The sequence below is a fragment of the Giraffa tippelskirchi genome, chromosome 9 (assembly GCF_054371585.1).
Source record: "Giraffa tippelskirchi isolate mGirTip1 chromosome 9, T2T-mGirTip1v1.2.pri, whole genome shotgun sequence".
NCBI classification, from domain to species: Eukaryota; Metazoa; Chordata; class Mammalia; order Artiodactyla; family Giraffidae; genus Giraffa; species Giraffa tippelskirchi.
Window position 1 is genome coordinate 42,919,713 of NC_137283.1, and position 25,889 is coordinate 42,945,601.

Here is a 25,889-nt window from a genome sequence, read left to right on the forward strand (position 1 = left end):
TGGTACTACAGTTTCTATCTCACATTGATCTTAAATGTAGGGGAAATAAGCATTTTTGAGCTCCTGTTATGTACGAGGAACTTACTAGTTGCTTTCCATGTGTGTGAGTTCAACAGCCCTGCAAGACATGTGACATCCCCATTTTATAAATGAGAAACAAGCCACAGAGAGATTAAGTGGTCTGCCTGAGGTCTCACCACCATTCAGGAGAGATGCCTAGATCCAAAACTGGTTTCTTTCCATCGTCTCGAAAGGGAAAACAACAACAGATTTGCTTGAAAACAAGGGAATTTGGTGCTGACATGGAAGATGTAATATGGAGTGTGAGTAGTAGTGTGCTGGCTGACAGTATCTTAAGGATATTGTCAAGGAGGTGTGCAGAAAAGATGGAAAGGAAGAATGAGGAAGGGAGCACGTTGCTGGGAGCAACAAAGCATAGAGGGCAAGCAGGAAGGAGCAAATGCATTCTTGTCAAGTGAATGAGCAGAGGAGAATGTCAAAGGAACACTTCTACCTTGGAAACCCATCCAGAAGGATGAGAGGAAGCAATTCCAGGACTGGCTAGAAAATTAAAACCACAGGTGGCAGAGAAATGAGACAGATTATCTCTCAGGATGCTCATTAAAGGCCTAACAGATCCTTTAAGGTGGTTTTAACTTTGGCAAATTCACAGGGTCCACAAGAGCAGAACTACAGGGCTGGGGAAGCTCACAAAGACTAAGCAGGATAGCCAAGAGTCTTGGTGGGCTGAAATTGAGTTAGTTGGAAAATGAGCAGGAATAAGGACAAAGTCAGTCTCTTGCTCTCTGATTTCTCTCTCTTCTCTCTTGATACCTGGTTTTATATGTTGCTTGTGAAACAGTGACCAATAAAGGAAAGCATCCATGTCTTCTCCATTTAGGTGCTCAATAAACACTGCTTAGTCTCTATTTCAAGTTCAGAGAAACAAGAATCTTATTGGCCTTATTTGAATCCAGAGTCTGTTCTCGATCCATCAGCTGTGGCCAAAGGAGTCATGGGATCTGTACTCTCCTTCCCTTGCCCCACCCCCCAGAAGAACTGTGGAGAGTCTCTTTGAGAAAGGCCATGATGGGTAGATTCTCTATCGAGGAGCCTGTGGGTCAAGTGGTAAGGAGGAAAGGACAGCTATTCCTGGGAAATATGTTTGTGCAGTGTATAATTGGGAGCTTGCCTTATTTCATTTATGAGGAAGACCAAGACCATTCAAAGAAAGTTAACTACTGTTACCTCCGTCTGTAACTAGCTATTTCAATGGCCATCTGGAATCTCTTGAGTGGCACATCCATCTTGTCAATCCCCAGTTCTGATTGTGCTCACTGCAGAAATTCCAGAAGTAGTATTGACTGAGACCATGCTCATGCTATCTTAGTGAACACATACAACTCCTTTATATAATGTCAGATTACATCCTGTATGGAACTTTATTTTTATTTGTGTATTTCTTTATTTGGTTTTGCTGAGTCTTAGCTGCAGCATGCAGGATTTTTAGTTGCAACATGCCGTCTCTTAGTGGTGGCATGTGAAATGTATTGAACCCAGGCACCCTGCATTGGGAGTATGGAGTCTTAGCCTCTGGACCACCAGGAAAGTCCTCTGTCTGGAACTTTAAAAAAAATTCTCCACTGTTCATTAACTTCCTTAGTCTTGTTGGACACTCGGGTCTCCAAATTGGTTGAAATTTTGGTGATAGTGTCTGTAGAGTTTTAGAACTAGTTGTGTTATAATCTTACATCTTCTAAAGTGTAACAGTTAGCTTGAGTTGTAAAAAATTTTGACTCCTGAGTACATATTATCTAAGAAGTTTGAAAAAAAATCACAATTCACTGATTTGTCCCTTGAAAGAGCTTTCTGAAATATCCATATGTAGCAATAGAAAAGTTCCCAATGAATTCTGAAACCAGTAGAAAAACGTAAATACATGAGACTGAAAGTTGAATAGTGTAGTGCAGCTGATGACTAAATTTAGAAGCTGTTCAAATTTAGAAATGTATCTAATAAATAAAATTTGCCTTCTCAAAGTTCTGTCTGTAATTTTTAGCTTTAGGGACTATGTACTTGCTGAGAAGCTTTCATTAAACTTTGTAATTTTCCTTAGAAAAATGTGTAAAATCTGAATTGTGCACATTTCTCCTCCTTATCCATGCTCTGAACCCCAACGGCATGTAATTAGGGATATTTAGGTAAAGCTCTGTCTATATGTTGTGATTTAATGTTAAGTACTGTACATGTATTAGGAGTAAGTAGTTCCCAGCAGTTAATGAAACGAATGAGCTATTGGCAATATGAGACTTGTCTTTGGCTCACTGCTGTTCAATTTGTGCTAAGAAGTGGGTACCTGTGCCAGAATTTTGGTGATGGTTAGAGAGTGTGTATGTTGGTTAGGGTGGAAATCTGTAGATAGATTGTACTATATTTACTAACCATATTCAAGTACAATCTACTAGAGGAGGTTTTAGTCTACCCTCAGGAGTAAGTTGGAGCTTCCCTGGTGGCTTAGCTGTAACAGATCTGCCTGCAATGCAGGAGACGCAGGTTTAATTCCTGGATCGGGAAGATCCTCTGGAGGAGGGCATGGTAACCCACTCCAGTATTCTTGCCTAGAGAATCCCATGGACAGAGGAGCCTGGTGAGCTACGGTCTATAGGGTCATAAAGGGTCAGATGCAACTGAAGTGACTAAGCATGCATGCATGCAGAGGAATAAGTTACCCTGAAAGAGTTTGCATGGTGTTGGAAGTCATAATAAAGTATACGTTAAATATTTTATTGAGGACTTTTAGGTCATTATGTTTGTCTTGGGGTGCCAAAATTCCCAGTTCACCTCAGAGAATTCTATTTCATTTCTTTGTAATTGCAAATAACTCTAAGATGGCAAACTAAATCATGCCATAGTCATTTGTGATAGACCATGAAACAAAAGATTTTGGTAAGTTAGAGAGTAACGTTTAACTGGGTAACACTGTGTTCCCAGTCACGTTCTTAGAGCTGAAGAAGACTCTAAAGTAGTGTGAGATGCCCTTTCAGTCTCTTCACCATCTTATGAAACTTAGGTGAGTCTCACTGCTTTTTTTTCTATGTAGAATGTGAGTAAGGAACATAGCAGTGATATACTTTGTTTTTGATGGATAGTTGACTCTACCTTGGAACTTGAGCATGAAGTTTGAACTAAGGAAGGAAATTTCTTGTTCATTTTTTTTTAACCTTTCTGAGAAGAGTCCTTGATATGAGCATTCTCTCTCTTCTGTCGAAGCCTAGCTCGAGTCCAGGAGAGTGGGCACAGCATCCTCTCAATACTCAGTCAGAGTAGGGCTTCTGGAAGGGCTGGGGAGGTAGGGTTGGGGAAGATATGGGCTCCTGCCTTTCTCAGGCAAGCATGTGAGGTCTATGAATCACTGTCCCATTTAGCACACCCACCTGCCTACAATATGTTCCCTTGATAAGAATAAAAATGATCAGTGTGGCTCATAAAGTACTTCCTACATGTATTCTAAATGGAATAATGATATTTCAAACCCTTTGCCACAGGATTCACATATGGTATCTCGTTAATCCCCATGATGACCTTATGAATTAGGTACTATTAGTATTATCCTTATTTCATATGCAAGCAAGGCAAGGCTCAGAGGAGAGGTTACTTGTCCAAGGTTACAGTTTGTGAGTGGCAGAGCTGAGGTTGAGCTCAGACAGACGAATTCCAAAGTCAGTCACCAAAGCCAGGGTCAGCTGAAGTATCAAGTGGCCAGCCCTGTGTACCCAAGGTGATCTTAGGACAGGCAAGGATTTTGCCTTAAACAACTGAGAAGCCCATGTTGAAAAAGTCATTGCCTTTCCAAATCTCATCTAGGATTTCTGATTAACTTCTGTGAGAAAGTCTCAACTTATTGCTAGTCTTGAATGCCTTCTTAACACCTATTAGGTATTTCCTACCCTTGTTGTAGGATGTGCATTCATATGTGAAGCTTGTATTATAATTCTGACAGCCACACTTATACCCTTTACATCTGACATGTTGATTGTTCAGAGTTTCTGAGAGCAGACTGGTAACGTGGCATTAGTGGGGACTGCCTTCTTGGTTCTTGTTGGGTTGTCTTTGACAGTGGCTGAGAGCACCAGGTTTGGAGATTAATTTCCTGGTTTCCACTTCCAGCTGTGGGACTTTTGGGAAATTTATTTTATCTGGCTGAACCTATTTCCTTACCTGTAATGTAGGTGTAATTATGGTACCTGCTTTACATACAAATTTACTACTATAAGGATAAATTTAATAGGATTTAAATTTAATTGGATTAAATAAGGGAGTTCATGTAAAAATATTTAGCACCATGCCAGCACGAGTAAACATTTAAATAATAGATGATGATGATAACCATGAGGGAAACCAATTTGCGGACAAAGGCAACATGTATGGGAGTTAGAATGCCAAAGAATGCTCAAACTACTGCACAGTTGCACTCATCTCACATGCTAGTAAAGTAATGCTCAAAATTCTCCAAACCAGACTTCAACAGTATGTGAACTGTGAATTTCCAGATGTTTAAGCTGGATTTAGAAAAGGCAGAGGAACCAGAGATCAAATTGCCAACATCCATTGGATTATTGAAAAAGCAAGAGAGTTCCAGAAAAACATCTATTTCTGTTTTCTTGACTATGCCAAAACTTTTGACTGTGTGGATCACTACAAACTGTAGAAAATTCTTCAAGAGCTGGAAATACCAGACCACCTGACCTGCCTCTTGAAAAATCTCTATGCAGGTCAGGAAGCAACAATTAGAACTGGACGTGGAACAACAGACTGGTTCCAAATCAGGAAAGGAGTACCTCAAGGCTGTATATTGTCACCCTGCTTATTTAATTTATATGCAGAGTACATCATGAGAAATGCTGGGCTGGAGGAAGCACAAGCTGGAATCAAGTTTGCCGGGAGGAATATCAATAACCTCAGATATGCAGATGACACCGCCCTTACGGCAGAAAGCGAAGAACTAAAGAGCTTCTTGACGAAAGTGAAAGAGGAGAGTGAAAAAGTTGGCTTAAAACTCAATGTTCAGAAAACTAAGATCGTGGCATCTGGTCCCATCACTTCATAGCAAATAGATGGGGAAATAGTGGAAACAGTGACACTTTATTTTTTGGGGCTCCAAAATCACTGCAGATGGTGACTGCAGCCATGAAATTAAAAGACGCTTGCTCCTTGGAAGCATAGTTATGACCAACCTAGAGAGCATATTAAAAAGCGAAGAGATTACTTTGCCAACAGAGGTCTGTCTAGTCAAAGCTATGGGATTTCCAGTAATCATGTATGGATGTGAGAGTTGGACTATAAAGAAAGCTGAGTGCCAAAGAATTGATGCTTTTGAACTGTGGTGTTGGAGAAGACTCTTGAGAGTCGCTTGGACTGCAAGGACATCCAACCAGTCCATCCTAAAGGAAATCAGTCCTGAATATTCACTGAAAGGACTGATGCTGAAGCTGGAACTCCAATACTTTGGCCACCTGATGCGAAGAACTGACTCATTTGAAAAGACCCTGATGCTGGGAAAGATTGAAGGCAGGAGGAGAAGGGGACGACAAAGGATGAGATGGTTGGATGGCATCACCGACTCAATGGACATGCTGCTGCTGCTAAGTCACTTCAGTCGTGTCCGACTCTGTGCGACCCCGTAGACAGCAGCCCACCAGGCTCCTCTGTCCATGGGATTTTCCAGGCAAGAGTACTGGAGTGGGGTGCCATTGCCTTCTCCACAATGGACATGAGTTTGAGTAAACTCCGGGAGTTGGTGATGGACACGGAGGCCTGAGGTGCTGCAGTCCATTGGGTTGCAAAGAGTCAGACATGACTGAGTGACTGAACTAAACTGAGCTGATTGGAGTTAGAGAGCTGAGAAAATGGCAGAGAAATGAAACCAGAGCTATACCTGAAGACTATCCCACCTCTGGACTTCCTGCAATTTGTTTAAGCCCATTTGAGTTGAGGTTTACTAATAGCCCTCTGCATCTTGATTGATAGAGTCATAAATATTCAGTGCTCTTTGTGTAGAAGTTTAGTGGTTATAAAATTGAGTAGTTCCTAGCTCCTGCCATGAGACTCTAGTCTAGAGGGAAAATACTATACTCATAAAAATCTATTTAAAAAGACCCATAGAAAAGAGATGAATATTGTGCCTGCCATTAAAAGATACAATTAAAATGCTTTAGCAGCCCAGAGAAAGAAGACTTCATATAGGGAAGGCGGCTTTGGAGTCAGTCCTTGACAATGGACTAATATTTAAAGTGGTGGAAGGTGGGAGCAGGAGCGTATGGTGGGGAGTATAGGCCTTCACTGGAGAGAATGGGCAAGAGAAACTAGATGGTCAGAGATTTCATAGAGCATTGGGATGAAGGTAGGGCAAACGTAGTTGTCCAGTTATTGCACTTATGTTTAAAGAGGAGAAAGAGAAACTGGACCATGGAGATCACCTTTAAAATTTTTTCTGATTCAAGAGAAGTAAGTATAGTGCTTATTATTACATGGAGGCACAGTATTTTGCTTCCATGATTTTTCCTATGTGCTCCTAGCACTGTGAACACTGCCAAGGTACAACAGAAGGATGAGTTGAAGACCTCTGTCAATATGCTTATGGCCCAAAGGGAAATATGCTTACAGGCCAAGCAGAAGCTCTGTGTCTTTTGAGTTGAGCACAGCCCAGTTTTCCTCCATTCAATTATTTGACATGCCTTTTCAGTTATTACTGTGTGTATATGTATATGAGAGAGACAGAGAGAGAGACAGAAACACACACACACAGAAATAGAGATAGAAAGAGAGAGAGAGAGAGAAGAAAGGGAGGAGTAGGGAGAGAGAGAGAGGGAGGGAGATGCCATCTCTAAAATGTCATCATTGGATGTGTGAGTATTGTTATTTGCCAAGGAGATGCCATATCAGGATCATGGGAATATTTTTCCTTATTGTCTGTTATTCTTCCTCATTTATAGATTCAGTGGAATTAGAATATCCTACTCTTAAACTGATTCAGATGAGCTTCTTAGGGATGGCTGGGAGAGTTTTCTTGACTGAGGTATTGACCCTCTTAACTGAATCTAAGCCAGTTCACATTGTTTTGTGGATGGCTACTCTCAAGAATTTTGGACCATAACCAGACTTCTCTATTGGTTAAAAAAAAAAGGAGACTTATATTACATTTTTCTGGTAGGCTGCATTGAAATATTTTCTGTAGCATGAGATGGAAACTATAAATTTTTGTATCACTATAGGGAGTAATGCAGAAAAAAAGATGAGGATGACTCCCCTATAAATGCTATTGTCTAAAATCTCAGGAAAGGCAAACTCTCAAGATGTCCAAAGATCACATGGCTTCCAGGTCTAGAAAGCTTTCCACATTAATCCAACCAAACTAGACTCCCGAGGACTCAGAGGAGGTGTTTGACTGATTGATTTTTGTAAACTTTGGCCTGTTTTGTTCATCTCTGTTTACTGAATCCATCTGCTGCATAATCTCTGTCCAGCTGAAACTCTTATAATGACACTTTAGTAGTTTGCACCAAAGGAATGGCCTCTTATATCAAGTTCTCTAACTGTTATCTCTCCACTGATCTTGAAATGTGTTTATGTACTTTCCACTGGAGATACCACCACTGTCTCCTAAGGGTTCAAACAAAATGATGACTGAATGACTGAAATGGATCAAGGCAACAGATATGGAATTTCCACCATGTGCTGGCTAGGTGTTCAGAGTATAGTAATGGTAAAAAACTCCTGCCTCCATGGAGATTCCATTCTAGTGGAGGAAATGAAAGGAGTCAAGGTTTGAACTTGATACACTTGGGAAGACTGAAGGCAAAACTGGATCAGGATGCTGGGAGATCAGGAGTTTGTGTTTTGATCATGTTTTGTTGCAAAGTCTCACTCATCCAAGTGATGATACTGAATGGGGATGTGGGCTTAGGGGAATTGGCGTTTTTTTTATTTTAACATCACGGAGGTGGTGAGAATGGATATTAAACTGTAGTGGGTTGCTAGTGATAATGTTGATTTTTATACTTTTCTTGCAAGGAACTTGGTTTTGAAGAGTGGTAATTGGAGGAGATGCAGAATTTGGGAATCTCCCCCCACCAATGTGACACACAGTTGGCCATATTTTCTACTTTAGGGAATAGGTCACTAGAAAGAGGGGTTATTGGTGGAACAAAGTCTGAAAGAGGAGGGAGAAGATGAGATCACCCTTGGGCAGGTGGTGTTTCTCTTCCTGAAACCCAGAAAGGAGGTGGTCAGGAAAGATCCAGATAAAGAGACATTAGGAGGTATGGAGTAAAAGAAGTAACTTTTATCCTAAGGAGAATAGGATAACAAAAAGAGAAAGCTCCAGACTAGGGATTAATTTAGAGTTGATTTTGATGTCAAACTGGATTTGATGTTGGCCAGATTACCTCCTTTCCCTGGACCTTCATTTCAAAAACAAAAAAGTCTCAAAGGCTTATGTTAGTTGAAACATGTCATAACTCTAAGGCTACTCACAGTTTTTCAGGGAAGTTAAGAGTGCACTTGCGGCAAAAGGAAAAAAAGAAGTGCTGTTTATGACTCCACAGTGAGATTTGATGGGAGATGGGATTAGGATGAGGCAGGAGTGATTGAAGCAGGGAAAGATAGATGTTCTGGAGGCCCCGTTTGATGTGTTGGTAGCTTTATTCAGGTGCTGGTGATGGGGTGATTTGTTTGCTGTGGGGTGACCCAGCAAGCCCATTACTCTCCTTGGTGGAGACAGGAGCCACCAGAATTTCCTAGGAGAAATTTTACAAGTAAAGGCTAATTTTACTTTTGTTGTTTATGGCATTTCCCAGCTATATTAATTACTGTTCTGATCGAAACGCTACAGAAATATACTCCGTGCTCCCGAAAGTGCAGAATTGTTCTTAAATAATCCAAGAAGAGGTTTTACCTGTGTATCACAAAACTACAGTGCTTCCTTAGCCATGGCTTTTTAGTGGAAGAGGCTCTGGTTTAAATAGAATTTTTGTTGCCTTACTTTTAGCTTTAAGGCTATGCAACCTGTTTCCTATTCAATACCAATTGCAAATAAAATTATTTTAGGAAAAAATGATAGTTGTGGATTGAGTGTTATCTCTCAATTTTTTAAAGGTATTTTGTAAATTTGGGAATTATGTTTTGCTTTTTCACTTGGCTTTTAAATAAATATCTGGCTATCCATCCGTCATCCATCCGCTTATTAAAGTGACATCCCTGAACATGGCAATTGTTTAGTAAGTAACTGTTGAATAAAATAACACAGTTTTATGTATATATGTGTATATGCACACATACATACACACACACATGTATGTAGGCTTCTCAAGTGGTACTAGTGGTAAAGAACCCACCTGCCAGTGCAGGAGATAAGGGTTCGATCCCTGGGTCAGGAAGATCCCTTGGAAAAGGGAATGGCTACCCACTCCTGTATTCTTGCCTGGAAAATCCCATGGACAATGGAGCCTGATGGGCTACAGTTCATAGGGCAAAGAGTTGGACATGAAGTGACTTATCATGCACACACACACACACACATATTCACACACACACACACATATGGCTGAGGCCTCTTAGGTTTCATGAGGCTAGCAGGTCTGGATATAATTCTCACTGTGCTACAAGTTGGTTGTGTGACCTTGGAAATTACTTGCCAACATCAAAAAATTGGGAGACTTCATGAAAAATCTGAATTTCTGAATGTTCTTGGTCACCGAGCAGACCCTATAGCTCTGAACCCAGAGCTTGTTATTGGGTTGTGGTTGTCTTAGGTGGGACATGTCTCTCTCCATGTTGCTCTAGTCTTCCCCTTGGCTGACAGATGTATATCGTTTGTTTGAAGATGAAATGAAGAACATATTCACTTTCAAGATGTTAGTCAAATAGGAGCACTTTTTGGCCTTTGGTGAAAATTCTGACTCCACCAGTGGGAGAGGGTATTGGCATCATCCTAATCACTTTCTTGGACTCCAGGAGTTTTAAAACTACCTACACAGGATCAGAACTGGGTAAAGATCTGGTTTTGGATATTTAGGGTAAGAGAACTAGGCAAGGCATATCAGGCACCGATTAATTCTTAAAATCATGTCAAAGACAGTTGACATGATTACGAGTGAGGTGGAAGTCTGGTGTCCAGCCTGGAGTAAAAGGGATCATGTTTCCCAAATGAATGGAATAAATGGGAAGAGTGAATTATTAAAAATTCACTGTAGATTAAGGTGCTGCCCCTTTATGCTAAGAAGGCAGATGCTGAGATCCTTTTAGGGAATTTGCTTTGCAGGAGAGGAGCTGCCTTTGTTTGCTTTTCTGATGACTTGGATTTCTACAGCTGCTCGTAGTTCTTGAAGTTCCTCAAAAAAGTACAGGCTGATAGAATTGTGATGAAATCAGCATCCCAGCACTACATTTCCTAAGGACACTTAATTCCAATGGTATTTAGTGTAATTCCAGCAGCTGGCTTGGATTTTATATTGGGATATGTGACAAGGCATGTGCTGTGTATGCATGTGTGTGTGCGTGTATGTATGTATGCAGATCTGGTGTTATAATTGGAGTAGGAAAACCATTACAACAGATTGATGGTTATTTGGTTTAGGAGATAAATTACTTTAATTTCCCCAAGTGTTTCATTTTCTTTGCATTTTTCAAATCTACAGTATCATTCAGATGACTAATAGGAAGTTCAGTACATTGGAGGACACTTTATAATGAACATTATTCTTTGAAAAAACATAGCTTATTATACACATTTTCCATCAGAAAGTAATATGACTTTGTTAGGAGTTTGGGTATGATTTTGGTATCTGAATGCTACTGCTCTTTCTGCCTCTCTCCAGGGTCTGGTGAGGGGATCTGATTATCTAAAGACTAGCAGTCAAAGGGAAAACAGAATATGGCTTTAATAATCCCTGAGGATGGACTCAGTATCTCTCCATGCAGGGATTTTTTGATTAGGTGTGCGAGCTTGCTGTTCCCTCTCCACCAGACCCAAAATGGTCACACTTCCTGCATGCTGCACCCAAGTAGCCACCATGCTTTCAGGGACATTAGGTTAAGCAAGAAGAGAAGACTTTGGTGTGCTTACCACATGAATACCCAGAACTGAAAGAGTAAAGGAAGGTGGACAGGGCCCTGTCCTGCAAGGCAGGGAAAGGCACTGCCTGCCTTCCTGGTCCCCGTGGCTAGAGAGCTGTGTGGATGGCAGATGTCTGAGAAAGTGGTGTTTTCAGAAGTGGTCAGGAATGGTAGAGGAGCAGATGGGAGACTTGGGGCCAGCTTGCCCTATTGGGGCTGCAGAAGTGGGAGAGAGGATGTGGGGCAGGGCTGTGTTCCTTTTGCTCTACTGTGACTCTATCCATGAGCATAACATATTCCAGTTGATGTCCTGGTCACTGGACAACCATATTAGGCACTCCTTTTTAGGGGTAGGAACAGTGAAGACTGTCAGAGAGGTGCAAGTTGAGGGTAATGGATGTGACCTCTTGATGTCCAATCCCCTTCATAAGAAATATGTTTGTCACAGATATCCACACATGAAGAAAAACCCCGCTAATGTGTCTATCACTTTTTTCTAGGTACTGCCATAATCCTGATTTTATAACTTGTCCTCTATCAATAACTTAATAGATATTGGAATAAAATACCAGCAATAGCTAACATTTATTGAGAGCTGTGCTGCAGTCCATGGGGACACAGAGTCAGGCACGAATTAACAACTAGACAACAACTATGTATGTATCAGGCATACACACACATACACACATACACACACACACTCATTTGTTCTCCAAAATAGCCCTGTGAGGTAGTTGTCATTCCTATTCCCATATTTACAGATGTGAAAATGGAGACTCACAACCAGCAAATGGTGGAACAAGGACACAGATGTAGGTGGTCAGGTTCTAAAATGCACAAATGATTCTGTCTCTCAAAGAAGTGGGTAAGAAATGCTAAAGAAGACACTGGCCCAGAAATTGGGAGACCAGAGTGCAGCCCAGAGCCTGTCTTGGCTCTACCACAAACCTGTTGTGTGATTGACAGCATGCTAATGAATACAACTCTAGTGGCAGAAAGTGAAGAGTAATTACAGAACCTCTTGATGAGGGTGAAAGAGGAGAGTAAAAAAGCTGGCTTGAAATTCAACATTCAAAAAACGAAGATCATGGCATCTGCTCTCATCACTTCATGGCAAATAGAAGGGAAAAATGGAAGGAATGACAGATTTTATTTTCTTGGGCTCCAAAGTCACTGTGGATGGTGACTGCAGCTATGAAATTAAAAGACACTTACTCCTTATAAGAAAAGCTATGGCCAACCTAGACAGCATATTAAAAAGCAGAGACATTACTTTGCCTACAAAGATCTGTATAGGCCAAGCTATGGTTTTTCCAGTAGTCACGTATGGATGTGAGAGTTGGACCATAAAGAAGGCTGAGTGCCGAAGAATTGATATTTTTGAACTGTGGGCTGGAGAAGACACTTGGACTGCGAAAATATCAATCCAATCAACTCTAAAGGATATCAGTCCTGAATATCCATTGGAAGGACTGATGCTGAAGCTGAAGCTCCAATACTTTGGCCATCTGATGGGAAGAGCTGACTCATTAGAAAAGATCCTGATGCTGGGAAAGATTGAAGGCAAAAGCAGAAGAGGGCAGCGGAGGATGAGATGGTTAGATAGCATCATCAACTCAGTGGACATGAATCTGAGCAAACTCTGTGAGATAGCAAATGACAGGGAAGTCTGATGTGCTGCAGTCCATGCGATAGCAAAGAATTGGACATAACTTAGTGAGTGAACAACAACAATGAATTCCTTACTCTGAACCTCAGTTTCCTGACCTGTAAAGTGAGGATCTGTTTTCTGTTCAAGGTTTTTGGGTCCATAACTCACTGCATTAGCTTTCTGGGGATACCATAATAAATAACCACCAACTTGGTGGCTTGAAACAGCAGACATTTATTCTCTTCCTGCTGTGGAATCCAGAGATCCGAAGCCAAGGTGTCTGAAGGGTTGGTTCCTTCTGGAGGCTCTGAGGGAAAATACATTCCATGTCTTTCTCCTAGCTTCTGGTGACTGCCAGCAACCCTTGGTATTCCTTGATTTGTAGACACATCAATTCAATCTCTGCTTGTCTTCATGTCATCTCTGTGTGTCTCTGGGTCTCAAATCTCCCTCTGCCTTTCTCTTAAGAGGATACTTGTCATAGTACTTGAGTCTCCCCTAAATCAAGGGAGACTTCATCTTGAAATCTTTAATTATATTTGAAAAGACTCTTTTTCCAAATAAGGTCCATTCACAGATTCAGGGGTTTTGGTCTTAGACATATCTTCAGTCTAATGCTCTCCCCACTATCTCCCCAGCTATCTCAGCTGCTTAGGACTTAGACTTATCTCATTTGAGACCACTGCTCAATCAGGTACACTTACCCTCCAGCTTTCTTTTTTTTTTTTGCTGCTGTTATAAGACAATGACAACAGGTATTGGAAAAGAAAGGATTAAAGTTAAGTAGTGACTAAAACCTTCTAGGCAGTTCGGTGCAGTGGGTAAGATCACAGAATCTGGAGTCCAGAGCCCTTGTTTCAGTCTTGGCTCTGCTACTGTGTCCTTTGAACTGGATAAAATCACTGAATGCCTCTCTCTGGGCCTCAGTTTTGTCTTTTGTAAAATGGAGCTAGTAATAGTCACATTTGTGCTTAATTGTGTCTGACTTGTTGTGACCCCATGGACTGTAGTCCACCAGGCTCCTATGTCCAGGGAACTCTCCAGGAGAGAATATTGGAATGGGTTTCAGTTTCCTACTCCATGGGATATTCCCGACCCAGAGATGGAACCTGCGTCTCTTGCGTCTCCTGCATTGGCAGGCAGATTCTTGACCAATGCACCACCTGAGAAGCCTTAAATGAATGACTATGTAAAGTGCTTACAACAGTGTTATGCTCTTTAGAACTATGAATTTCCTAATAGTGTTAGCTGCTATTATTGTTGCTATTCCTCTTATTACTTCCATTTAGAAGTTCATGCCTATGATTTTGATAGAGAAATGAATTTTGTGAGAGATTCACTTAAAATATGGCAAGGAACAGCCCACAAGTATGCTATTTTTCCACCAAATTTTAAATTAGGATGTCCAAATGTGTCTGAAATGTGAGGCTGATACTTTCCAGAGTGCTGAAACAATTTTTGGCTTAATCTTTTTAGGCATCAAATAAGCTGAAAGCAGAGTGAGGCTGTGCTCACGTTGGAAGAGGCGGCAAACAGATGGAAGGTGGCTGAGGGAGCATTTTGATGTGCTCACGGAGGAGGCGTTAATATCTCAACATTGTTTTCATTATTTACAGATAATTTTTATGAGAGATTTTCGGAGATGCTCAGTTTTTTCCCTTTCCTCTGAGTAGCACATAGTTGTTACAAATCAATCTGTTAATAGGAAGCTGAAGAATTTAGCTGTTTGGGGACTGATGGCAGTTCGAATTTTGTAACTAAGATGTTTTATTATCAGGATGCTGATTTTTTTCTGTGATAATTCATTACGCTTCAAAATTCACCCAGCAGCCTGGATTCAGCAGGAATTATGGCTGACCAAGGTCTTGTATTAGAAATACACCAGCTAATTTATTTGTATTCATATTATATTTCTAATCTGTCTCAGGCAAGGAGAGGACAGAGGTGGATAGAAGAGTCCATAAACTCTTCCAAGATGGCTTCATGGTGGAGTATATACCTTCAAATAACCCATTATGACATGCTATATTATTTTTGCTATAATTGAGATACTTGAAATAATTAAATACAGGCTTCTGGATTTAGATATAACTGCATTTAAAACTTGCCTGTAAAAACAAAACCAGATACTTTGTCTCTGAGTTTCCATTGTCACATCTGTGAACTGGAGTTATTTTACTATTTTCCCCACAATGAGGTTTAATGAGATAATATACACAGAGCACTTAGCATGATGCCTGGCATACAGTATGTTCAGTAAATGTTAGTCGTTTTTACTATAGAAGTGAAGTTCCATGAGAAGAGCTATTAAACTTTGTTAATTTATTCATATGGCTTGATATTTATGTATCACATTATGTGATATATTTGATGAATGTATGCTTTATTACCTGTCTTTAAATCTATCACCAAAGCTCATTTACTTAATTTATATTCTCTATCACATGGACCTAAATTAAAATCAGTTTGCTCTCTATATGTCCTGACATTTGACATTTTGGATACAGCTTTGCATAGTTTTTTTTAGAAAGCCATCACTCTATAATTACCTGCGTGGATACGCTGGAAAGTATACTCAGTCCACCATAAGGAACAGAGTCTCACTCAGGCCAACTCCAGTAATGAGGCTCTGTTTTATGAAAATGAGAATTGATTCATCAAAATAGCTTATTGCACAGACCTTTGGAGTCTCAGGTATGCCCATTACAGTTTTATGATGTGGGGAATGTAACTCAGCTTCTTGGATATTCTTCAACTGTAAAAATTGGGATAATGATTTCAGCACTTGCTGGGAAGGCTATGTGAGGTAACAATGGAAAAAGCCCTTAATGCTGAGCACAGAATAAGCATTTAATTAAAGCATTCAAATGGTATTAAGATGGCTGAAATCTTCCAGAAATCTGATAATAAGAACCAAGGTATAGCTGGGGCTTGGTGACACTAGAGACTGGCGAGTAGGAGTTTTCAGTCTTTACTCAAGAGTTCTGTTATTAACAGCCACAATTACTTCTCCCGCTGTCCACTTTTCTCCCTATATTCAACTGGTTTATTCTTTTCATGTTCAGTGACTAAGTCGTCTCTGACTCTTTTGCGACACCGTGGACTGTAGCCCTCCAGCCTCCTCTGTCCATGGTATTTCCCAGGCAATAATAGGATATTTCTGGTTAAATTCCTGAGAGAATCTTCATCTAATGATCACCTCGCTTTCCACAGCCGAGTTTTCTACAAGGTGCTGGGCAGGAAACCAGAGTATGCTCTGGGGTCACGTGCCAACCTCTGGACCAATGAGCTCAAGGGGGTGGGGTTTCGCCTCAGAGCCCGGCATCTCACCGCTCCTGCTCTCCTCAGAAGCGTAGACCAAGAATCCTGAGGAGGCACTGTGAACACACTAGTAAGTATTTTGGTAACTGACTGGGTGAAAACATGGATGACGAAGTTTCTGAATCTGGAGGTGTGTTTTGGGCCCTGTTGGACTCCCAGATTTTATCTTCGTACTCTTTGTGGGCTTCCCTCAGGAACAGCCACACCATCCTTTACTGTTCCGGCTTTGGGGCATTGCGTGCGCTGCCACTGCCAGTGTTGCGTCCCCGCACCTCGCCCCACGCCTCCTGGTTGAATAGTTGGCTTCGGGTCTTTTTAGTTTCAGCCAAAGAGGCTTCGCTCTGACGCTCTCTGAGGGTGCCTACAGGCTCCTGCCTCGCCACCTTACTTGCTTCCTTCCCTGCACTTACCACAATTTCTGTTTGCTTATTACTCTGTATTCTATCTGATAATTGATAAGTATCTACTACTCCTGTAGTCATGGACTATCCATGTTAAAACAGGGACTGTTGAAGACATTTGTTTTGAAAGAATGAGCATAAGCTAAGGTGTCTACCTTGCAAATTGAATTAATGTTGCTACCCTGGCACGACTGAAGTGACTTAGCAGCAGCAGCAGCCTGGCATTGTGACCCTTACAAAGCAACGTGTATGTTTGGGAAACAGGGTGAGTCCCCAGGGAACCTTTGTAGTCTCTCATTGTGCCTACTTCCGCTTCTTAACCCAGATTGCTTGGGTTCAAATTCTGATTGATTCTCGAATGATCTTCTGTGAGTCCTTGGGCAAGCAACTTAGAGTCTGTGCTTCAGTTTCTCATCCATAAAATAGGGATAGTAGTCACACCTACTTCAGAGGATTTCGTGAGGGTTAAATTAATGAAGCCCTATAAAATGCTGATAGCAGAGCCCAGCATAGATTAAGGTAGCCAAACATATTAGCAGTTGTTATTATGAAGCGCTGGGGAGCGACTGGGATTGTGGTGAGTCGAGGTCTGCCCTCTGAGGGAATCTGTGGCCTACCAAGGCTAGTAAGTGAGGTGAGGCAGACATTATTCTCTTACCTGCATAAAATTGCTTAGTTATAAACTGTGTGATGTTCTGAAGGATGTTCAGGATGCTATGAACAGTATAAATGTAGGAACTTTATTTCATTTTGCACTGGGGCCTGGTCAGAAGGTCTTCCCTGTGAGCTACAGTGTAAAGACAGAGACTAGGACTTAACAAGGCCAACGGTAAGGGGGTAGCTGGTATTTGAGGAGTAGTGTGTGGAGAACCTCTGTGTGCAGAGGTTCCAAGGTAAAGGGCTCCAAGATGGGAGTGTAGAGAGTTTGGAAAATGATTAGTGATAAGTGGTGTCTGTGGGTACCATTCTCATGTTATAGAGATGAAAAATGAGGCTTAGGGGATATCTACACACAGTCGTATTCCAGGGTGATGCTTGGACCTGGTCACAGGAATTGTAATTCAATTGGTATATGGCCTGGACACCGAGATTTAAAAAACTTGCCCATGTGCAGCCAGAGAAGGAGCTACTGCTCTTGGCTTGTAGAAATGCAGTCTCTTAAACACATACCCAGACCTAATGAATCAGAACCTGCATTTTAACAAGATCCCCAGGTGATGTGTAATGCACAATGAAGTGTGAGAAGCTCTGGTTTGTGCATAGACTCAGCCACTGTTGATCAAAAGAATAGATATCTAAGTCCTGTCTCCAGATATGTTGGTTCAGAGGTCCAGTGTGGGACCCAGAAATCAGCATTCCTAAGAAGGACCCTGTGTAGTTCAGAAGCAAAATCTGAGACCAGATTTAAGAACATGCTCTCAGGAATGTCAGAATGGGAATTAGGATAGGAGAAGGATGTAGATTGGATTTAAATCTGATAATGTTTCTGGCCTGTTGAAGTCTGGAGCCTCCCTCCTTTGAATCCATCTGCAGAATTCTAATACTTTTTGATCTTCTAAGCTTTAAATAAGACTTGGAAAAAGGACAGTGTTCACACTAAGAATACTAATAGTCTATTAAATTTGGGGTTTGGAGAAAGTTGTTGAGAATAGCAAGATTAGTGGTTTGAGTTCCTCTGGAATAGTTTTTATCGACTCCTGAGACCAATTGTTTTATGTGGCTCAGAATAATAAAAAGACATTTATCCTGTCTGTCTTAATTTTCCAGATGGCCTCCAGGAAAATTTCCAAGCAGAAATCACATTTATTCAGCTCAGGAACCCACTGGGAAGATGATATAGTTATAGAAAAAGCCAAATTCTCATTGACTTTGAACGTAGTGTTTTTCTGAATTATTGTCTCTCTAGGATTTAAAAATTTGTTTACTTTTTTCATTTCATGACTCCTCTGAATCTCTGTGATTTCGATTTAACTTCATTATTCCCTTGATCTGTGTAACAAATGAAATTAAGAGGTAATTTGATAATGGCTTTTTTGAAAAATACAGGTTCTTTAAAAAGGCTTTTAATGTGGGTTTGGTTAGATTTTTCTCCTCCTCCTTTCCTATAAACCCAATGGCATTGTGCTGGTTGGGGAAGTTTTGAATATGCCTTATGTGGTTATACTCTCCTAGCTATGGGGTGTGAGCCAGATTAGCCGCATAATTTCTCGGGCTCATTACAAAATGAAAATGCAAGGCCTTTGTTCAAAAATCATTGGACAACAGACATTAAACCAAGCACAGGGCTCTTCTCAGCCTGGGGCCTTATGAGGCTCCACAGGTCACAACCATGACCACCTTGTATGTGAGGTCCTGGGCTGCAGGAGTCACATTCACCCAGGTGGTGAGACCATCTCTATCTTAGCTCTTTTTTTGTATCTCCTTGGGGCAGTAGACCCTTTCTTGTCTGGCTCGTCACACAACTGGGGGGAGGGATACAGTGTCCAGAAACCTACATTCTTTTGGTGAGATGGATACAGTCTCATATACTATTAATGAACAAACCTATATACTACTGTTGAAGGTTTAAATGGATACCTGTTTTCTGATATGAAATTGGTAAATGTATATTAAGAGTCTTAAAAATATTCTTATCCTCTGACCAGTAGTTTCTCTTTTAAGAATTAAAAAAAATTTTATGGTAGTTGATTTACAGTGTTGTGCTAATTTCTGCTATACAGCAAAGTGACTCACTTATACACATACATACATACTTTTTTATATTCTTTTCCATTATGTTTTATTCTAGGATATGGAGTATAGTTCTCTGTGGTATATAGTATGACCTTGTTTCCTCATCTAAGAATTATATGTGCACAGAGTAAAACGATATTCATTGTAATGTTCTATTTTAAATAATAAAGCATAGGCGCTAACCTCAATATCCAATACTAGAGAATATGCATATTATTGTATTGTTAAATACCATCCAGAATTTTAAAACAAGACTGTTTAATCATGTGGGAATCACTGTATCATATATCATGAAGAAACAATCACTGATACTTCCCTTCAGTTAAACATGATAATAGACAGGCTTAGATACTGTGTTGATATTGATGTTGCTGACAGCCAGTGCCCTAATCTGGATCCATCCATTTTTTTTTCTCATCATCACTTATGCCCACCCCTTGTGCTCTGGCCTTTTCTATATGATTTGCCACCATGCATCTGTTACTTTGGCTAAAGTGGATCCACTTGTATTTGTACCTCTTTTGCTGTTCTCCTTTGCTTGGTTGGCTAGGATTAATTCCAGATCTTCTCCCCACCCACATGTTGAAATCTAATCCATCTTTCAAACCAGTACAAATGGTGTTCCTTCTGAGAAGTTTTTCCTTCTTTTCAAATGATCCCAGCCAGAAATCTAGTTTGAGTATTTTATAACTTGTTGATTGTAGTTCTTATATAGGATGCTCTGTATATTGCTTTCTAGCATAATTAATTGTGTATAAGTCTTCTCTTTTCCACTGGATTATTAACCCCTCAAGGAGGAGATCTTATCTTGCATTTCTTTGAATCACTCAGGTTGCCTCCTTTGTAAGAGTCATTCAATATATGTATTTTTTGGTGCATATGTTCAATTAATATGCATGATAGAAGCAACACAAAAAGGAACTTTCTCAGGATGAGATTGAGAAGGTAAAACAAGATGACAAAGGGATAAGAGGGACTGTAAAAATTAAAATCTCCAGAATTGATTTAGTGGAAGTATAAAAATAATTTTAACTTATTTGCAAAATAAGAGGCCATCTCATAGGTGTTGATATATGTCTAATATTTTTCTTAACCAGGTCCATCATTCATTCATTTATGTCAAGTATGTTTGTAAAAAAAAAACAAAAAAAAGGAAGAGAATGTTTTAAGACTTGAATAATTGAGTCATTGGATGTAATTAATGAGATATTCTGTGAGTGGACCACCTTTGTGCATTAGGAAATTGATCCCATCACAGGCACAGGTTAAGTGTTGATCCATAAAAGACTTTGTTTCAACGTAAATGAATGTATTTATTTCAATGAAAAGGCAGTCATTTTGGTTGACCTAATTTTGGTGTTGGATATAAATGAGAGTGTGTCGTGCTTTTGTCATAAAGTATTGATAGTGAGACAAGACATAGGAAAAATTAGAGGGTCTTCAATCTTGAAGACAATATAAATCTCATCTTTCAATTTTCTTTTTTTTGCTAGAAAAATTCTAATGGTTTCTGAAACAATACATTTTAGAATTAGAAAGTGATTTCAAGTATCAGTACAGTTAGGTTAATTAATAGCTGGGTCAGAACCATACTCAAGAGTCTGAGTAGATTTATATAGACAGGAGGAAGAAGACACTGTGGGACTTTTGGTCACTGTTCTGAATTTTCTCCTGTTTAAGATTTTCAAGTGTTTGGAAGAAGACATAGGCATATTCATCAAGTTTTCAGACAAAGTAGGATGAAAGAATTAGGATGCATTAAGAGCTTGGTAGATAAAACCAAATGGCAGAAGCCAACAAGGTTAAATTTAATATAGATAATTGTACATTTCAGAACATTTGTTCAAACAATCACCCAGAAAAGTCTGTGGTACTTGTGACTTCACTGTAGTTCCATGAAGAAGACCCAAGGAACCTGTTGACCACAATTTTATTATGTGCCTTGGGTGTAACCTGGCTGATGGGAAATTACTCAATGACAAAACCAATACACATTGAGGCTATATTAAAAGGAAAGTGAAAAGTGAAAGTGTTAGTCACATCCAACTCTTTGTGACCCCATGAATTGTAGCTTGCCAGGCTGCTCTGTCCATGGAATTCTCCAGGCAAGAATCCTGGAGTGGATAGCCATTCCCTTCTCCAGGGGATCTTCCCAACCCAGAGATCAAACCTGTGTCTCCCACATTGAAGGCAGATTCTTTACCATCTGAGCTACCAGGGAAGCTGATGTTGAGTTCAAAGAAGGTGATGGGCTCAATTTCAGACCTCTTTCCTGAAGCATGGCTTCCCCTTCTGTTCTTTAGAAATGGGAACGTGATAGAGGGAAGTGAAGAGTTGCATCAGTGAAGTTATGGAAATTAGATCACATGATGAAAAGCTGATGGCATTTAGTCTGGAGAAGTATGCAGACTTGGGGAATGAGTGCCCATTTGATCACTGGCCTTTGATGTTTGAGTCTCCCAGTACAATCCGTCTCAGTCTTCAGAGTGCACATAAATTACCTGGAGATCTTGTTAAAATGAAGATCCTGATTTAGTAGATCTGGGGTGGGATGTGAGATTCTATATTTCTAACAAGCTGTTAGGCAGTGCCAATGCTGCTGGTCCATGTGAGTGGCAAGGTTCCAGAGAAGCTCTGTCCAAGTGACACTCTGAGATGATGAGACTGTTCTGTATCTGTGTTGTCCAGTATGGTAGCCACCTGCCATATGTGGCTACTGAGCACTTGAAGTATAGCTAGTGTAACTGAGGAACTGAATTTTTAATTTTATTTAACTGTATGTAATTGAAATTTATATGTGACTAGTAGCTTACTCTTTGGAAGGAAGGTTATGGCCAACCTAGATAGCATATTTAAAAGCAGAGACATTACTTTGCCAACAAAAGTCCGTCTAGTCAAGGCTATGTTTTTTCCAGTGGTCATGTATGGATGTGAGAATTGGACGGTGAAGAAAGCTGAGTGCCAAAGAATTGATGCTTTTGAACTGTGGTGTTGGAGAAGACTCTTGAGAGTCCCTTGGACTGCAAGGAGATCCAATCAATCCATCCTAAAAGAGATCAATCCTGGGTGTTCATTGGAAGGTCTGATGTTGAAGCTGAAACTCCAATACTTTGGCCACCTCATGCGAAGGGTTGACTCATTGGAAAAGACCCTAATGCTGGGTAGGATTGGGGGCGGGAGGAGAAGGGGACGACAGAGGGTGAGATAGTTGGATGGCATCACCGACTCGATGGACATGGGTTTGGGTAGACTCCAGGAGTTGGTGATGGACAGAGAGGCCTGGCATGCTGCAATTCATGGGGTCGCAAAGAGTCGGACACGACTGAGTGACTGAACTGAACTGAAGTGGATCCTGTGTTGAACAGTACAGTTCTGGAAGGTATAAGTAAAACTAATGGTTGGAACTTAAAGATATTTAGACTTCGTTTTACTTACCTGAGTTTTAGGACAATTACAGCTTTTTAGTGCTGAGAAGGCTGCCTAGAAAATTAGCATTCAAGTTGACCATCCATAAAAAATATTGAAGGGACATTCCTATTGGATGGGGAGGTGGGGAGCAATATCCAGAGGTAGCAGCATGTAATTGGAATAGAGTTAATCCACTAAGCACAGTGGTTCTCAGCAAGGGGGCAGTTTTGTTCTCTAGAGGACATGTGGCAATCCCTGGAGACATTTTTGGTTTTCAGAAAAACCAAAGGGAGTGCTGCTGGCATTTGGTGGGTACAGGCCAGAGATGCTGCCAACATCCTACAAGGCTCAAGGCAGTCCCCTATTGCAAAGATGTATCCAGCCCCAAATGTCAGTAGTGCTGAGGTGGAGAACTTCTGTAAATCAATAGTAACAAGAGTAACAGTGAAGTAGAAAAATTAGTGGAAAACAAAGACAGGCAATTCCCAGGACAGGAAAAAGGAATTCAGGGGTAGATATTTAACCTTGTGTCTGTATGTGTGTTCAGTTGTTCAGTCATGTCTGACTCTGCAGCACTTTGGAGTGTAGCCTGCCAAGCTCCTCTGTTAATGGCATTTTATCCAGGCAAGAATATTGGAGTGAGTTGGCATTTCCTCCTCCAGGGGATCTTCCCAACCCAGGGCTCAAACCTGAGTCTCCTGCGTTGCATTCTTTACCACTGAGCCATTGAGAAACCCAGATATTTAACCTTACTTCTAATAAATATGTGCAGATTAAAATAAGGAGATTATTTTCAGCTATTATATTGCCAAAGTTTAAAAGGAAAACTAATGTACAGTAGTGGGCAGAGTGGTGAAATGGACCCTAATGGTTATTACTGGGAGTCTAAATTGCCCCAGATCTCCTGGAGGGTGCTTTGTTGTTATAATCCATATTTTTCCATGTGTATACCCTCTGCCCACCAGCTATTCTACTTCTAAGAATTTATCCTGGAGAAAAAATGAAGCAGACTCACTTAGGTGTGTATATCTGGGCATTCATTCTAGCATTTTTATTATGGCAAACATTAGAAAGAACCTAAATACCCAGTTTATAGGATTGACTAAATAAATTACGGTATATTTCTGCCTTGAATATTCTGCCCTTTGCATAATCAGGTGGGCCTTGATGAATGGAAGGATGTTGATGATAGAAATAAATATTGATCAGGTTGTTGTTGTTCAGTTGCTAAGTTGTGTCTGACTCTGTGACTCCATGGACTGCAGCATGCCAGGCTTCTCTGTCCTTCACTATCTCCTGAAGTTTGCTCAGATTCATGCCCATTGAGTCAGTGATGCTATCTAACCATCTTATCCTCTGCTGCCCTCTTCTCCTTTTGCCTTCCATCTTTTGCAGCATTAGTCTTTTCCAGTGAATTGGCTCTTCACATCAGGTGGCCGAAGTATTGGAGTTTCAGTTTCAGCACCAGTCCTTCCAATGAATATTCAGGGTTGATTTTCTTTAGGATTGACTGGTTTGATCTCCTTGCAGTCCAAGGGACACTGAAGAGTCTTCTCTAGCATAATTCGAAAGCGTCAGTTCTTCAGCCCTCAGCCTTCTTTATGGTCCAACTCTCACATTTGTACATGACTACTGGAAAAACCATAGCTTTGGCTATATGGATCTTTGTTGGCAAAGTGATGACTCTGCTTTTTAATATACTGTCTAAGTTTGTCATAGCTTCCCTTCCAAGAAACAAACGTCTTTTAATTTCATGGCTTCAGTCACTGTTTACAGTGATTTTGGAGCCCAATAAGATAAAATCTGTCACTGTTTCCACTTTTCCCCCTTCTGTTTGCCATGAAGTGATTGGACTGGAAGCCATGATCAGGTTACAGAAATAGTAATTTATATTGAAAAAGATTTGTACCTATGACCATATGTTTCCATGTGGGGGTAATGGGTGAATATTGGGACTAGTTGTTAAAGGGTTTAAATTCAAGTGAATTAGTCCTTGACTCCTTTTATTTTACAAAATCTGTGAATTCAGTCTTAGTTTCTTCATTTGTAAAGTAGGGGTAACTCCTGAGCTATCTACTCGCAAAATGTCTAGGCTGAACTATGCTTTGTTTGCTAAAAGGCACTATGTGTTTTAACACTTCCAGGTTGGTACTGGCCTAATTTAAAATTACTGGACTTTTGTGATAGGTTCATTCAGAGCTAGAAGAGTTCACAAGCTGTCTCTCCAGGTGTTGTTTAGATTATACAACCTTGGGACTTGCCTGCTTCCCTCTTAGCATTGCTAGAGGGAGAAAACAAACTAAAAGAGGATGCAGGAGAAGGGCAGTTTTTTTCCCCCAAGATTTTGGCCTAATAAGGCTGATAAAAATTACTTCAGTATGGCTGTTGAGGTTTCTCAGTAGCAACTTAAAAAATGTTTGGAGCATAGATTTCTTAGTTTCTGTTAAAATCGGACTAAATTATCCTTCTCTTTTGATGTTTGACTGATGTTCCTATTATATATCAGACTAAAAACGGGACCAAGGAATAATGACCATAGTGAAAACAGGTGTTAGCAAAATCATTTATTAGGGTTCTGTTTACACATTGTTGGTAGAAAATAGTAATTGTTTTTTTTTAGGAGAGAGGTCCTGATATTGCTGGCCTGTAGGAAAATTAAATGTATTTGAAATAACTTGAGTAGTAATTTTCCTCAATTTAATTCATGACAAGTAAGTCAAACCTTTCCTTCTGAAAAATACTGAAGACAAAGGGTTTTATCTGAATTAATACATTAGTCACAGTTGGATCTGAAATAATGGGCTTGTTTGAATTATTTTTTTCTGATGGAATATTATCATATTTCAGATATTCACAACTATACTACTCAGGTTTTATTTTAGGTTGTTGGCATATACTAATTTTTTGGCATGTGCTAGAATTTTTTTTAAAGAAAATGTAGAATTTCAAACATGCAGAAATATAAACAGAAAATGGTGTAGTGATTCCCTGTGTACTCATTACCTTCTCCCAATTCATCAGCCTGTGGCCACACCTGCCCCATCCATACCCCACCCACATCCTCCTCAATTATTTTAGGGCAGAGCCCAGACATCCTGGCAGTTCATCCATAAATATTCTAGTCTCTATCTCTAAAAGATAAGGATTAAAAAGTTTTAAAATAAAATTTAAAAGTTTTAAATATATCACATGCACTGTAAAATTACCAATATTTTTTTAATATCACCAAATAGTGTTAAAATTTCCAATTGTCTCATTGGTGC

The 25,889-nt window shown here is 40.2% G+C and overlaps 2 protein-coding genes across 7 annotated transcripts in view; one reads left to right on the plus strand and one right to left on the minus strand.

Annotated features, from left to right (window-relative positions):
* Positions 1–25,889, plus strand: part of ERC2 (ELKS/RAB6-interacting/CAST family member 2) — a 957,804-nt gene that overhangs the window by 48,836 nt on the left and 883,079 nt on the right. For 3 of the 6 annotated variants that reach the window (XM_081524876.1, XM_081524881.1, XM_081524879.1), the window contains exon 1: positions 16,077–16,154. The exons of the other annotated variants lie outside the window; for them this stretch is intronic. The gene's annotated coding sequence lies outside the window, so the exon portion shown is untranslated. Of the gene's footprint in view, positions 1–16,076; positions 16,155–25,889 lie in introns of those variants that run through there. 6 annotated transcript variants of the gene reach the window in all.
* The window catches only part of LOC145519898 (uncharacterized), a 71,320-nt gene that overhangs the window by 19,872 nt on the left and 25,559 nt on the right, over positions 1–25,889 (minus strand). The gene's annotated exons all lie outside the window — the stretch shown is intronic.